The 16,567-nt window shown below is 39.4% G+C and overlaps 1 protein-coding gene across 2 annotated transcripts in view; it reads right to left on the reverse strand.

Annotated features, from left to right (window-relative positions):
• Positions 1 to 16,567, reverse strand: part of tspan9a (tetraspanin 9a) — a 238,864-nt gene that overhangs the window by 125,725 nt on the left and 96,572 nt on the right. The window contains exon 4 of one of the 2 annotated variants that reach the window (XM_017687202.2): positions 10,419 to 10,501. The exons of the other annotated variant lie outside the window; for it this stretch is intronic. The gene's annotated coding sequence lies outside the window, so the exon portion shown is untranslated. The remainder of the gene's footprint in view (positions 1 to 10,418; positions 10,502 to 16,567) is intronic. 2 annotated transcript variants of the gene reach the window in all.

Consider the following 16,567-nt stretch of genomic DNA (forward strand, 5'->3'; position numbering starts at 1 on the left):
TCAAAACAATAGAATTTAAATAAACAACAACAACAACACACAACTTCAATGCCAAAAGAGACACTAGGCAAAGTGTGGAGCAGTTCTGCGAGTGAAAATCATGTGATTCTGTTTGGGATATATTCTTTTATCATGTAGTCAAGTACTGTGACTTTGTCTAGTTGCTATGACTACTGCCATTGTTAAATAAAATCTTTTAACAACAGTCTTGACACTACCAATGTTTTATGTTTGGTATTAAGAGGCCAGGAAATTCCACACAAACCTGCTACTGGTTGCCCAAACTTTTATAAATTAAATATCATATGTAATCAGCTACATGTTTGGTGTGATCATTCCACATTTTGCACAATTCTCCTTCAGATTCACAAGTATATGGCATTAACTGCTAATTTAGGGTCACATATCAGTTTTGTTCAAGTCTTGCGTGCCAGATGTGATCTTGTGATGAGAATACACGTCTAGGGACCATCTGTTAAACTTTCGTCGCCCTTTAAAATCGGGCCCTACATTTGTTTGTGTTCTATTAAGTTCAAACGATAACACAAGCAAAATAAGCTATCGATGCTATCGTTAAATAGCACATCCGTTTTCCATTACAAGAGATAACGTTTATTTTTACCACATTAATGTGTTCTCTGACCACGCAACACACATCTACACGTTTAATTGTAATTTTTGGTGAGGGACTTTCAGGCTTGCTAGCTTGTTACAGGCACTGACTAATTACAGGCTTGTTGTCTGATGGAATACACTGACAAGTGCACCATCACCCACCACTTTGAGCTCTGCCTTCACAAGGTGTTGGACCACTTTAGGAATTTAATTCTCAGTTTATTACCACCCTAGCTTTATTCATGACATGTGGGCAGAATGTGTCTTATTTGGGTCTGAAAATGGTTAGAAAGGCTAGTACATCTGGCCCTGAGTGTTGATTAGTGTGCTTCTGTGGGTACATGCGTAATGATGTGAGAGAAAAGAGAAACTGTAAGAGAAGTTTAAAAACTAAAAGGAAAAAAGTTTGGTTGCTCAAATTATTTCTGTGTAAGTGGACATGCTGGAAAAATCCTGCCTACCCTTACTGATGATAAAGCAAAATGAAACCCCTAACTGTGGAAAGTATCCTCAGAGGGACCACCTACAACAGTGTGTGTGCGTGTATTTGTGTTTAGCTATTAGTGGGAGTTCCAGATAAGTCTACCATCTCTCTCTTTTACTCACACAGACCCTAACACCCACATATTCTTGTGTGTTGTAAAGCAGAGTAATACTAAGCAGGAGAAAAATATAATAAACTTATTAACCGATTTTGTTTTTCCTTTTTCTAGATGTACTGCAGAAAAAGCCATTGGCTGGTTAACCCTAGGCTATTTTTAGTCTAGCATTTGATTCACCACTTGCAAAATTCTGATCGACATGCCTCTCAACCAATCACAGTTGCCTAGAAACTCCTACATTCCTAAACTTTGATTAAAATCTGCTAAGTGAAGGAAAAGCTATAGCCAAATGCATGCTATCCTGATCAGTACTGAAGCTTTGGTTTTAACTCTATTTAAGAACAAACTTACAGTTCAGTGCCTAAACTATGACCAGACAGAATTATGAAGACTCTAAGGAAAGCTAAACTTTTGCAAAAAATTTTTTAAACTTATTTACACCTAAAGACTTAAAATACAACAAGGAAATCAGCCAAACAATGTCTAGACAACTGCAGTCCTGTGTGTGTGAAAAAGATGTATGTGTGTGAGTGTTGTCCCATACAGATGTGTGTATGAGTGTGTATGTTTGCAGGAAGGTATGAAAAACAAAGAAGGATGATTTCAGAGAAACACTCAATTGTTCTAATACAGACAGGCTTTCCTGAATTCTCCTAGACAGCATACACTCTGGGCTGTGTGTGTATGTGAAAGATACTATATTCCTTTTCTTTGATTTTATCTTGTTCATCTAATGTTTTATATTATGTAAAGCCATCAGCCTTATGATACAAAATGTGCTAAATAAATAAGCTTCAGTTGAGTTGAGGGACAGACTGAGAGACTAGTTTGTGCAGACACCTCCAGTGACCTTCTCCAAAGCGAAAGAGAAACAGAAAGAGGGAGAGAGGAGCTTTGGCTTTGCTGCAGTCACAAAAAACAAATGCATTTTCCCTGGCCCATCATTCTGTCTCTGGACCACCATAGTTCCACTACAGCTGCTGCCGGTCCAGCCTTCTACATCATCATTAGACTGATGTGTCTGGGTTTACCATCATCCATAAGCAATTAAAGCGATTAAGAGTGAATTAAAGTCGGAGAGAGCAGGGTGGCTGGGGATGGAAAAACCTATAAAGCATTAGATAAAAGCTTGACATGCTGACCGGTCTTATGAGCAATGAGTATTCGTGCTTTCATCTCTGAGGCACTGATTGCATAATATGACGGCTGAAGTTCCCGGGCGATTCTCAATTGAATTTTGGGATCCCGACTGGTTAAGCAGAGCAGGAAAAAAAAAAAGCTCTGCTTAAATACAGTGCAAGTGAACCAAGAACAGAAGGGGTGGGGGAGTTAATTGCTAGACCTCTCAATCAATTCATTTGAAAGATTAAAGTGAAAATAGCATCGCTTTCTGTAATGGTTTAATCGATCAATGATTTAAACAAATAGACTATTAACCTCTAGGTCCAGGATGAAATAAGTGGAAACGTGTTCAGCCAGCTTAGTATCGGACTTTGTCTGCTTCTTAGTGATTCAGAGGCATGTATGTACACACACACACACACACACACACACACACACACGCTGACACCCACACACACACACACACACACACACACACACACACACACACAGAGAGCAGCAGCGCAGCTGCAGTAACTCTTTCAACATTGCAATGATCCAGCTGTTTTCTCTCAGTGAAACTATGCAAGTGCTCTGATCATATATTACATTCTCATTAAGATCTAAGAGACCTCTGTTCATGAAGTCCACTGCACTGAAAGTTGATGGCCTTGTAAATGTTAAAAAAGCGTTATTAGCACCACTGCACTTGTACACATTTCATAAAGAATGCTTTATACTGTTTTACTCAACAAATGAGGCACAGTATTACTGCCATCTCCTCTAATGAAGTAAAGATTATCACACAGTAGCAAATGTGTGCTGTTGCTTAGATGAGCTGGAAGAGAAAAACAAAAACAAGTAGCATCATATTTAAAAACTGCTATCCAACAAAAAAAGTACAATGATTTCTTTTCAGCTCTTCCTGTACTGCTCTGCACTGAATCGGAATTTATTCATGCAATGAATCATGCACTTATTTATTATCTTTAAATAAGATAACAAGATTAGATTTTTCACAGATTTACATTAAAGAAGCAACTGTAATGCCTGTTAATCGAACAGCTGAAATGTAATAATGTAATTAAAAGAACAAAATATGGAAATTAGTTAGCTAGACAGCTATCACTGTAAAACAAATTTCAAAACAAAATTAAGTTTGATGAACTAGCAGTAAGAAGACGTTAAAACTACAGTGACTGTGCGCCCTGCTGTTTAACAGGAAGTCCTCTCTCCACAGTTTTAGTTCCCAATTCGGTGTCCTCATTGTTCACCCTGAATCTTATTTGCCACATGTTCATCATCTTTAAAACACAGGTAATAAGAAGGAACAGGGGAGAACATGTCTGCAGTGCCTTGGATGTTGACCACAGAGTTGGGGGGTGGGGGGTTGCTTGTCTGTCTCAAGCAAAACTGCTGTATAAGTATAAGTAGCGCCATTATGTGAGTTATAGTACACTTATTATGCTGTTTGTCACAGTTCCCTAAAACGATAATGCTAAACGATAATCTAACAGTAGAAAAAGAAACTTGTAACAGTAGTTAGGACACCAGCGGCGTTTATTCTAAAGTCAGAATTCAGGACATTTTTCCTAATGCTTCTGGAGTTAGGCCAAGACTAAGAATTATTGTCTAGTAATAGTGAAGAATAATCAATCACCTCACCACATAAAGTGTTTCATCCCCTCTGGACGTCCCTTCTATCATCGCAACCAGTTCACAGAGGGTCACACAGAGGTCCCTCTGCTTACTGCTGGGAAAGTAGCTGTAGTAAACTACAACTTAAACCTTTTACCACCACTAAAATTACCTCTTTTTCACTGCCAGGCTGTGGAAGCATGTTGAAACAGCAGCAAAGTTGTTGATGAAACAACAGTAGTAGGAAGCTAATCTCAAGAAACTGTGTACTTGGCAGATTTTGGTACTGGCCACCCACTACCAGCTTGAGTCACTGAGTCTGCCCCCTTTTTCTCCAACTTCACAAGGCTGAGGCTGAACATCAGGTTTTCAAAAATCAGTCCAGTTGCCGTGGCTTCAGCAAAAAACAGAAACATGAGCCAGCAGGTAATCTAGGTAGACTGTGTTGTCTAATGGTCAGATTATGACCACCTATGCCTTCTTGTCCATCTCGGCAGCTGCTTCGCTCTTCAAAGCAAGCAGCAGTCATTTGGCTCTCCGCCAGATTAGCATGACGTCCTCGGTGTGTATTTCGTGCTGAGCTAAGCTGCTGTGTTGACACTCACTGTCGTGGCCCATGAACAGGTGTCGGAACTCCAGAGCATAATTGGGTATGTTCTCCTTCACTGCTTCCCTCTAAAAGCTGAGTGAGTGTTTTCTTCTGTTCTGATATTTCCTCACATAGTATCTGCTCCTGTAGCCGTTTTACTACACCTCCTTTGTTGTCATCATCCTTCGGGCCCCATGCTCAAGTTTTAGATAGACTTCTGGACTGATGCTGATATCCCTGATGAAACCATATCCAACCCTTTGACTCTACACCAGATGATGTGCATGGGTTCTCTGTTGTACCACACTGCTGCTACTCTTGGCTGACACCTCTGTGGGCTCAGTGGTGGGTTCACATGGCATTTTGCAGCATATGTTGGTTAAGGAAGAGAGAACAGGGCCCTGACACTAGACAATACCCATAGGAAAGAAATAACAAAAGGAGAGCTCCTTAATCTTTCTAGTTTCTCTTAGACAACAAGATCAGATGGAACGTCTACTGGGACTTTTTCTTAAGTTTCCTGCTGCTCAGATATTTCTCCTGTGCACTTCACATCTCCTCTTGAGTTTTAGTGGAGATCTAAATAATGTCACACATTGTGTTCAGACTGCCAAGATAATATCTCTTATCTACAATTGAACTCTCATCTCTCCTGTATGTCATGTCTCCTTTTTTCTAATGCTCTTTCTATTATCACAAATCACCGGTAAGTCTTCTGAGCCAACAAAGGGAGACATTTCAACATTAAAGTTTTTGTCTGGGTAGTATCATGGTGGCATAGTGTCATTATAAGCAGCCATTATTTCCACCAACAATGCTGAGACTGCTATTTTTCAGCTATAGATTGCAACAGTGATGAGATATGAATGGAACAGAATGCCTCCACACTAGACGTCTACTATCTGAACACAGCTAGACTGGGCCCGACAAAATATCAGGTTTTCTGGATGGGATTTGGCTGTTATGTATGTTTCACATACAACAGTTAACTGGGTCAGGTCAGATGTGATTTGTTATTCATTTATTTATTTAATTTGAAGGAGTGTCATGTAAAAATGAATAATATTTTCTCTCATGCACTCTCTGCTAAATGTCATAAATGTAAATTTCTGTCTGGGCTTCAAATTTCACGTAAAGCACATGTTTATGAGTCTGATCTGGGCCTCCAGTTCATGTCCATACACCTCTAACCCACACATCTTGTAACAATTAATAGAGAGTGCTATAGTACTGCTGGGCCTTCTAAAAATTCCGCAACCAAATAAACACCTGGCTCTCTTTCACACAAACACACTCACGTATTCAGGCAATACATAGGACAGCCTCAAGCAACATAAAACGTTCCTCAACATGTAAACAAACTGAACTGAGTCAACTAAAAAAAAAAAAAAAAGCCTCTTGAGAAGGGAAAGCAAAGTCTATACGAGTGACAAATCACAGCGGGAGCCTAAACCATGCAGCACCCAGAGTGTTTAGGCAGGCTCTACGAATCTTCAATTCCCACTCAGTTTGTCTTGGCTGATCCATGGGGATGTAGGGAGGCAGGGGGAGTGTGTGAGAGGAAGAGGGAGCGAGAGGGAGACAGTGATGAGCTGCAGCAGTTCACGCGAGGTAAAGAGGCAATGGACTGGAGTGATTTAAAATGGACTTTGGGAGCCAAGAGGCCCTGACTTCAGTCAGTCACTCGTGACAGACTGAAAATGACAGCTTGCAGTGATTGGATATCTACTTACTCAGTCAGACCTTTTCACCCCACATCAACCTCTCTCTCCTTAGCATGACTTCAGTCGCCCCCACAGGCCACCCCCACCTCCGAGAGCATGTACCCTTCAATCAGCTACTGCTTCTCTACCCTGCCCTCTTCCACATTCAATCAAGGGCTGCCTCACCAACTAATTTTTGAGAACATACTACACGCTAAGGAGACATAATACAGATAAATTAGTAGCACTGAAATTATACTGCTACATAGGGTGAGTGATATGGTAAAAATATGTCACAATCCTTCAAGACATTTTCACAATACACTGTAAGCATCACAATATTTTGTTTTTCTGAGGTTTGAGAAGCTGAAATTGATAAAAAGCACTAGTAGTGCCACAGCAAAAAACAGTACAGTGTGCACTGCACACCACACTGCACTAAATTAAACTGCCCTGGCAAAACAAGCATTTCAGCCTTAATCTTTAAGTCTGCCGCCAGAGGAGTTATGGTGCACATCCACGCTGGCTGCAGTGAATTGCATCTGTATGTAGAATCAGGCCTTTCTGTGCGCTATTGTGTATATCTCTGTATAAAATATGCATAAGGCTTTCATTATAACTGAATGCACTGTTTCATGCAAGCTCTCTAACCACTGGCGTTGATTCATGGCTAAATTTCCCAAGTCATTTCTCTTACATATGCATCTTGTACTTACAGCACTGTGCTTACAGAAAATATGTATTGTGACAAAGTGACTTTACAGGGATGGAATGATACCACTTTTCTACCTTCCTACACCCATATCCGATCCTTATGTATCAAGCTATAAAAAGCTGTGCTCTGCATCACAAATGAAAAATACTAAGCTTGAATGGCATTTGCTTGTTTAGTTACAACTGCTGAAATGAATGAAAAAAATTATTATCAAACTGAAGTGAATAAAACAGATATAGTCATGGTGTATGCATATAAGCCTGCAGCAGCTTCTCTGGTTCAGCAAAACGGTGCTGGTTGTAGTTTCATGGTCTTCATCACCTTGATGGAAGCATCAGGCCGCGAGACCACGCTACAATGTGATGCAGCAAACCGACTGAGATGCACTGCAGGCAGGGATAGCTGATACACAAGCCCAGGGCTGCTATGCTAAAGGCTATCATTACCTCAGGATAAAGCCTGTCTCTAACGCTTGCTGCCTTGATAACAACTTGGACTAACATTATCTCAAGACTGCAACCGACTACACAGAGGGAGATGAGGGATTACTAAAAGAAGCCTGATTTAGCCATTCAGGTCACAAGCAACCACTTGTTTTGTGCTGTATGTACAGTGCCTAGATGTGCTGTATGTATAGTGCTAGAACAGTGGTCACCAGCTACTGGACATTTATTTTTAGTTTCAACCTGCATCTAACATGCTGCCCATACCCATACTGACACTCATTCATCTGATTCAGCCAATTTAGGACTTCTGGAAAAGTTAGTTCTTTTGAGCACATGTGGCAGATTGTGGCATAAACTACAGTCCACAGGAAGGTTGAACTCCCGGACCAGTGTTGGTGAACACTGCCTTAGAAAGAATTTCAACTGGTAAACCACCCACTACTATTTCCTGCCCTCAATACACTGGCATTACAAATTTTGTCATGTACATTTTAACTGCTACTTATTAACCCACACTTCTATTGTGTTGAAGTTCCATCTACTGGTGTGCGTACATGCTTTAATAATGTGCACACAGTAGTGTGTGTCACAGATTGCCTTGTGGTGCCTTTGACCCCATTGTCGATACCCATACTGTCTTTAAGAGCACCAGCATCAGCACCAAAACCAAACTGATATCGGTGTTAGTGCAACCCTAATAATTTGACATCATGACAATGAAATCATATTGTCCACCTCTATTGCTACATATCGTCATGTGACATAGTTAAAGACTGACATGCATTTTTTTTTTTGACCAAAATAATTTACTTGTATTAGATCACTCACCTGGAGCACTGATCAACAGAACATAAAAATAAGCATTGTGATTGGTAAGAAGGCTCATTTGGCTTCTGCAATATCAGTATTGCAAAGACAAATATCTACAAATTAATGGGTGATATATTATGCAGTCAGCCCTCCATGAAGGAAGGTGTAAACATGATAGGATCTTAGAACCATCTATGGGGCATTTTCAGAAAAAAAAAAAATTAAAGCTAGTTCTGGATAAATAGCAGTAGCAAAATCAGGGCAGGGGGGAAGGAGTCTGGAGTGCTTTTCAGAAACCTCCATCTCATACTAGCGCACACATAGCCTCCCGGAAGATCACACAACTGGCCTGAGGCGCATCATTTATTTAGTATCTCTGCTTTCCTCCGATGAGCTGAGGCCCACTTGACAAACACCACGCAATTAACATGCAGATAGGATGCAGGGTTTTGCATCTCAGGGTACTTGGCTCAGGGATTTACGTAATAAAAACTGTAGGCATTTCTAACAGGAGAGCATGGATCCTCAAGAGGCTCAATCACCTTGAACAGCACTTCAAAGGAGTAGCCAGAGAATACCTGGGTCTGGAGAGGAGGCAACCCCACCCTGCTGCTCACCATTAATGAACAACAAGCTGTAAAACTAAAGAGCTGCCACTGGACTTATTACAGCACAAAATAAGGAAACATGCTTGCACCACAAAACAAACATCTGCACACAATTAGCCCAAGGAATGATATATGTTTCTGACCATTCTATGTTTCTAGAGCACTTGGTGGCTAAATAACAAGATCCACTACTTCCACTATCAACTATAATCATGAATTGAATTTCCTCCTTTTAGTGATTTTAGTGACTCTCTCAATCCAAGGTGATTGATGTGAACAGTAATGGAACAACTGTGTCTGGTATACAGGTACTGTATATATAACTGAAAAAGGTCTAATCAGGTAAAAAAAAAGTAACATTTTGATATAAAAAGCTTTCCTCAGAAACCAACTTTCTGAAGATGTGGACATCATGCAACACATCAGCAATGATCTGTCCCATCAAAAAATATATATTTTTCCCTTTTACTACCTGATCAGACACATATATGTGCAGAAAAGTATTATATACAGTCATATGCAAAAGTTTGGGATTCCCTGGTCAAATTATGTTATTAATCTTCTAAGTGAAGTACACATTCTCTATTAGAGAACTCAATTCTGCACATTTTAATACACAACTACTGTTTATTTGTTGAAGGTAACATATTGGATAAAAACTAAAACAAAATGTAACTTGTGCAAAGGTTATATTTCCCCTATGTTCAATTCAGCAAAAAAACAAAACAAACAAAAAAAACTTAAAATTGACATTTTCTGTTGAACTTATTTTAACAAAACGTAATTTGGTTTCTATGAGGAACATTTGAAGGGTATTCGAATGTCTGCATGTGACTGTATACAAAGGAGGCAGCAGAAAGGACAGGGAGAAGGGCCACGATGCCTCCAAACACAAGGAGTCATTTATGAATCATATTAACTTCATATTAAGTAGTTTCACTACGCTAATACATGTGCACAAAAATGTTCAATTTACAGTGGACAGTCCTGTATTTTTTATTTTGAAATGTATATATTTATGTCTTTATATGTTCATTTATGTCCTGTTTAATTTTCCTAAAGTTCCTGTGTAAAAACACTTAAGAGATTTATGAATTCTTCTTATTATTATTATTGTTAACCAAATCAAATTATTGCAAGATCAGAGATGGTGTGATTATGTAAACATAGACTGACAGACAGACAGGGTGACAGGTGGACGGAGCATGAGCAGATCTGCCTTGATGACAGGGAGATGAAGAGAGTGACGGAGCGGGGCCCGGGGAGAAGGAGTGATGAGCAAGTGATAAGAGATCAGACTGCCTCAGAGCAGTGGCAAAAATGAAAGCCAGCAAATGCAGACACATTTATCCATCTCTAGCTCACCTCATCAATTCGCCTGACTTCACCTCTCTGCTCAGCGGGAGAGCAGCAGAGTGGGGGGTGAGGGGGTGTTTAAAGTGAGGAAGAGGCAACATCACGTCTGCAGAGAGAGCACGCTGCACCATGGTCTGGCAGAAGCAGTTCATGCAGGGCTAAATCCCCACTAATCTGCCCCTTAATGATGATAAAATTGTATCCCCCCCCAACCAACCACACAATTCTGATTTACCTTCAGTTCACGCTAATGGGCCTGTAGCCAAGGATAGAGCTCTTCTTCTGATTCCAGCTCCTAAATTCACTCAGCTTCGTCTGCTAAAAAAAGCAAAGAAGAAAAAAAAATCAATGAGTGCCTTAAAGTAATGACTTTTAATTGTTTCCATTCTCCTTGACTGGCAATTTTGTGCACAGGTAGAACTGAAAGCATCCCTCTTTGTATCCATCTTCCTCTTATTTTGTGTGTGTGTGTGTGTGTGTGTGTGCGCGTGTGTGCGTGTGTACATACATCCCAGCTTCTGAGTCACAATCAGGTGTTTGTTCCTCTGATCCTTTGTAAACGTCAGCAATGCTATCAGCTCATCCGCCATGCATGAGCACAGTTTGTGTGGGATGGGTGCAAAAAACACTAGCCAGGAAAAGGATCAAACACATTCATACAAAATAGGCCTATTTCTCATTACTGAGGCAACAGCATGATTTAATGCGACATGCAGCCAATCTCCACTTCTCTGAGGGACCACCTGAGACAAACGCAAGAACTACAGTGTGACTCGGCCTGTAACACATCAATTCATGGACAAATTTAAGGTAATACCATTCTATCATATTGGCACATAATGAAATACAACCCTCACTCCAGAGCTGGAGCCGGTGGTGGTGGTGATGGGGGGTGCGTGTGACCCAGGTGTGGCTTATAAGGGTGGCCCACAGACTACATTCTATACTCTGTATTAAGCATTTCCAATGGGATGTCGTATTTTCAAATGGTATCAAACTTGTACTGGAGACTACTGACCACTAAGCACTCTACCCTCTCCTGATACATAAACAATGATTGTAAATCTCTTGTCCCTCATAGAAACCATGAAATACTTCCACACAGCTGACTTCTTTCCACACTGTTGATCTGCTCCTGCTCAAACTGTTTGAACGTGTCTGTGCTGACCAGCACAGGACAGCAACGAAAACAAATAGCTGTTTCAATCATTTTATCTTCATTCAAATGATGTATTATGCAAGATTTTGCCTTTGACAGCTATTTAAAGTTTTGTGTTTTTCTCCAGCCTAAATTTAGATTAGTGATTAGATTTAAGATTAAGTGACCCTTATTAGTCCCACATTGGGGAAATTTCACCTCTGCGTTTAACCCATCCGTGAAGTGAAACATCACATACACTCTAGTGAGCACACACGCACTAGGGGCCACTGAGCACACTTGCCCGGAGCGGTGGGCAGCCCAATCTGCAGCACCCGGGGAGCAGTTAGGGTTTAGGTGTCTTGCTCAAGGACACCTCAGTCATGTGCTGTCGGCTCTGGGGATCGAACCGGCGACCTTCCGGTCACAAGGCTGGTTCCCTAACCTCCAGCCCATAACTGCCCCCTATATTTGCCTTTTATCAGGAACCCGAATGTGCCATTTATAACATTTTAGGCCAAAATGTTTTGGTGGCCTACAAAATATCTGCATTTTATTAATTTTACTGAATTTCCAACCTTACAACAATAAATGTTAAATAGTTATTTCTCCATATTCGATCTAGTACCAAATCTACATTTTCCAAATATTTTTGCATCAGTAGATATGGGCATGAACAATATCAGATATCGGCATTGGCTCACAATTCCCATACCAGTAATTCCCTATAAAGAATAGTAGAGAAATACATAAAATAATTTTTAAAACATTTTGAACAGGGGTTAATGCAACTAAAGAGATATAACTGACATAATTTATGGCTCAAGAGAAATTGTTGTAGATCAGAGAACTTATAGAGGAAAACTGAACTAGGTATGTTGTGATATTCTCAAAGAGCAGACCTCCACCTACAACAATGCAACGAAAACATCCACACAGTCGTACCTCTCTAGTGTAATTAATAAACACAAAGATAATACCAAAGTTCTTTTTTTCTCCATAGACTGACTAATGAACTTGACTGCTACTGTGGTGGATGGTGGTTTATTGTCTAAAATCTGAGACTTTGCAAAAGAGTTTGCTATTCATTTTCAAAATAAAATAGACTTGATAAGGCAGAGCTGAAACAAGTTCCGATATGCTTCCTGACAAGCCATCACCTCACATCAGAGTGATGATATATTGCTCTCATCAATCATGAGGAGTTTACAAATGTTAGACAAATCAAATTCATTGACATGTGACCCTGTTCCTACTTCATTCCTTAAATGTTTCTTGATTGTGTTCAAAATGATGTCTTAGCTATTGTAAACTGTTCTCCGTCAACAGGTGTTTTTCCAGATGTTTTTAAAACTGCCCTTTTGAAGCCCACAATGCACAGAAATAGCATGAATCTTCTGTACTAAACAATTTTAGACCAACTTATAATCTTTTTTTTCTTTTAAATAAAGTCTTAGGAAATGTTACCTTCAGACTATATATGTGCTTACAATATAAAACAAGTTATATGAAAAGGTCCAATCATTATAACTACAGTACTGAGACAGCATTGGTTCATGTTGTGAATAAGGCTTAGCGATGAAGCAAAAAAAAAAAAAAAAAATCCTTCTATTTAGGTCTTACTGGATCTTAGTGTAGCTTTTGATACCATAGATCACACCTTGAATATTAGGTGGGTCTCTCAGGTACAGTTTTAGAAAGATTTAAATCAAAAAGACAAAGGCAATTCTTGGTTCCACTGGAAAATCCTTAATCAAAGATGTTTACTACTTTTGTGGAGTCCCACAAGGTTCAGTTTTAGGGCCCTTGCTTTTCTCTTTGTACATGTAACATCTAGGTGATTATGAAACAGGTTTTCATAGCTATGTTGATGTAGCAGTTATTCACAAGTTGTAACTTATCTACAACTGCAAATTGCAAAATGCTGATTATAATAAAAACAAAAAACGAGAGATCTTATCACTCCCATTTTGGAAGAACTGCACTGGCTACCTGTAGCTTTCAGGAAAGATTTAAAAATTCTGCTCCCAGTTTTTAAGGCTCTAAATGACCTAGCACCTGTTTACATCACAGCATGTCTTCATGTTTAAGCACGTGATCTTAGATCTGCAGTTACCGGTCAATTTGACCTTCTATCAGCCATCAAGCTCAGTTCACACATTTAAGAAACATGTGAATATTTAAACTTAGCGTTCAATAAAAATTCTACAAGTCTTTGGCATTTCTTTTTAACTTAATCCAAATTACTGTAAACATTATCACCTGTCTGTAAAGCACTTTGAGCTGTCACCTGTATGAAAAACTCCATAAATATTAAGATATATAAAGAGATCATTATTATTATTATTATTATTATTATTATTGATTTTTTTTATATATATAGAACAAGTTGTAGCACTTGCTGCGTACTTGAGGTACAGTATGGAACATGTGATGAGTAACGAGGAAACCAGGCTGTCATAACATTTAAACAAACCAGCAAGAAATGAACTTCAGCTTCAAACTCCAATGAGCAAAAGGAAAGTGATTATCAAAACCAGGGTCAGAGGGTTTTGACAGATGAGAAAATGACCGCAAATAAAGTAACATACATGAGAAGGAGGGGAAGAACAGAAAACAAAGTGAGGCAGTAGCATGGTATGCGATGACGAGAGAGATGGAAATTACAGTTAAAATATGGGTTGCCACATATCTGTGTAGTAGAAATATTCTAAACTGTGTTTTCAGTGAAAAAAACAAGTTCGTTGGCTGTTTTGTGCACACTGCTCATCACTTTTTATGTGACTTGCGCTCAATTAATAGTGAATCAATTTGACATAAGAAGTTTACACCTTGCCTTGCATTTTTAGCCTCCAAAAACCAGCTTCTGTTCTCTTCAGTTCACCAACCTCATACAATGTAGATAATGCCTTCATTTGTTATTCAAAGTATAGAGCAGTACAAGAAACCTGTTGTTTTATTATAAGCTGTTAATCAGGCATCATAATGACCACTCCTATGTTTTTTTTCCCCTCTTGAGTAAAAGCACAGCACCACCACTGCCTCACTCTAATTACCCAGATTTGCCATTACACCACATGGGGGGGCAGTGTAGTCATTTAAATGGATCTTATAACAATTAGAGAGCAATTAAAGCATGAGACACTAATGAAGGCCATACACCAATAACAGGCTTAAGTAATGAAATCTGCTGCACAGTAAATGCTGCAGCAGTGAAACGAATGGAAGATACCCCAAAACAGTGCTGAAGTGAGTGGGCAGGCACGGTTAAAATGTGAGTGATGTAGTGGCTGAAACTGAATGGATTGGACGTCTACACTCTTTTCTCTCTCAGTCACAGCATGGCCAGGTCAATACAGAGCAAAGAGAATAAAAATGAAAATGGGATTGGAGGGTTGCAGAATGGGATATAGCCAGCTAAGAGGCGACTCAAGCAACACACACACACACACACACACACACACACACACACACACACACACACACACACACACACACACTAGCTTGAATACAATGCACACAGATCTAGACAAACAAGCAGCCCAGCAAAAATAATTACACTCTTATAAATAAAGGTGCCACAAAGGCACAAAAGTCATGCCACAGAAGAACCAATTTTGGTTCCCAAAACAACCAAATGAATGGATCTTTAAAATTCAAGGGCTGTTTCTTTGGGGAAAAAAAGCACTCAAATGGCTCTTTGTTGAACCAAAAGCAGTTCTTCAATGTCATAGCTCCAAACTACTTTCATGGCACTTTTCTTTTTAACAGTGCAATTGTTTTTACTTAATAGCAGTAAAAATGTCACAAAATATGTCATGTAAAAATGAAAAATGTTTCTGTTCTATTACATCAATGATAAAGGTGATAATAGGTGAAATGGGGACAATATAATGTAAAATCAGAGACCACACCTAATTTATTTGCAGTCAAAACAGTCATGCAACTTATTCATTTTTATGAATCAGGAAGAAATGCAGAAAACTTATTCGACAGGAAACAATTTCAACACTTTCAGTATTTAGTGTAACCATCTGCCTTTATTACAGCTTCCATTTTTGGGAGGGGCAGACATTTTATCCACATCTCCAAAGTTCAGTGTTAGAAGTTGGTTCATTTTCTGCTTCTCACAGTCCAAGTAACCCCAAAGGTTTGGACTCTGGGCTGTTCAGTCCATTGTTCTGAGAACACCAGCAGCTTCTTTGCTTGATTTGCAAATATTTTGCTTTCAATTATTTCCTTTTCTTAGTAGCATCTTCTTCACAGCTCAGCTACACATCCTTTCAGACTCAGAGCGTTGTCTTCTCATAGTGGATTTTTCAGATCTGAAGCAAAAGTGGAGCTTGGCTTTCTCATCTCAAAGATGAAAACTAAACTGTTTACCTGATGATAGTTTTGGTGGTTTAACAGGTGTAGTGAGTGAGTCTCATTTTTCTGTATCTTTAATATTATATTAAACTTTGGCAGTTTGACAGAAAATGCTCAAAAGGGTGGTCTCTGACTTTTACACAGAACTGTATGTAAATATCTGATTTTGTACACTATATCCTATGAACTGAAAATGCTTCTGGAACAAAAATAAGTGAGGCACTTAATATAGCCACAGCACAAAGACGGGCGGGGGGGGGGGGGGGGGGGGGGGGGTTTAATAGTCAAGCAGGCCAAGGATCACTTAATGGAAAGCTAGTGGCATGGCTTGGGTAAATGAGACACTTTTTAAAAGCTACAGCCCTTTTTTTATATACCTCTTGTAAAGCTGATTTCACTGGGATTTTTAAAAGCATTCCGACCCGAATATTCACTGACTATGGTACATCAAAGCAAAATCAATCATTATTATTATTACTATTATTAAGTTGCCAAACATACCGATAGAGCTATTTTAGTCCAGATTTTGTGCACTTTGTCAGTATTGTCTGATAGACAACGAGCCTCTAGTTACACCCTGGATACAAGTAAGAAATATAACATGGTTAAAGTCCTTCAAAAAAGTTCCAATGAAGCACGCAGTGAGTCGTGTGTGTGTGGATAACGTGCTAAGGTAAAAATAAATGTATTGCAAGGTCAAATACAGTAGAGCTGAACAAGCTAGTATGCTTTGCTTGTGTTATCGACTGTATTCCAGACGCTAAGAGTACAGACTAGAGCAATCTGAGGGCAGACTTTTAAAGGTAGCGCAACCTTGTTTGTGGGAGATTACACGGACCAAAAGTTTAATAATCCGCTCACAAATGTGTATTTTTGTT

The sequence above is a fragment of the Pygocentrus nattereri genome, chromosome 7 (assembly GCF_015220715.1).
Source record: "Pygocentrus nattereri isolate fPygNat1 chromosome 7, fPygNat1.pri, whole genome shotgun sequence".
NCBI lineage: Eukaryota > Metazoa > Chordata > Actinopteri > Characiformes > Serrasalmidae > Pygocentrus > Pygocentrus nattereri.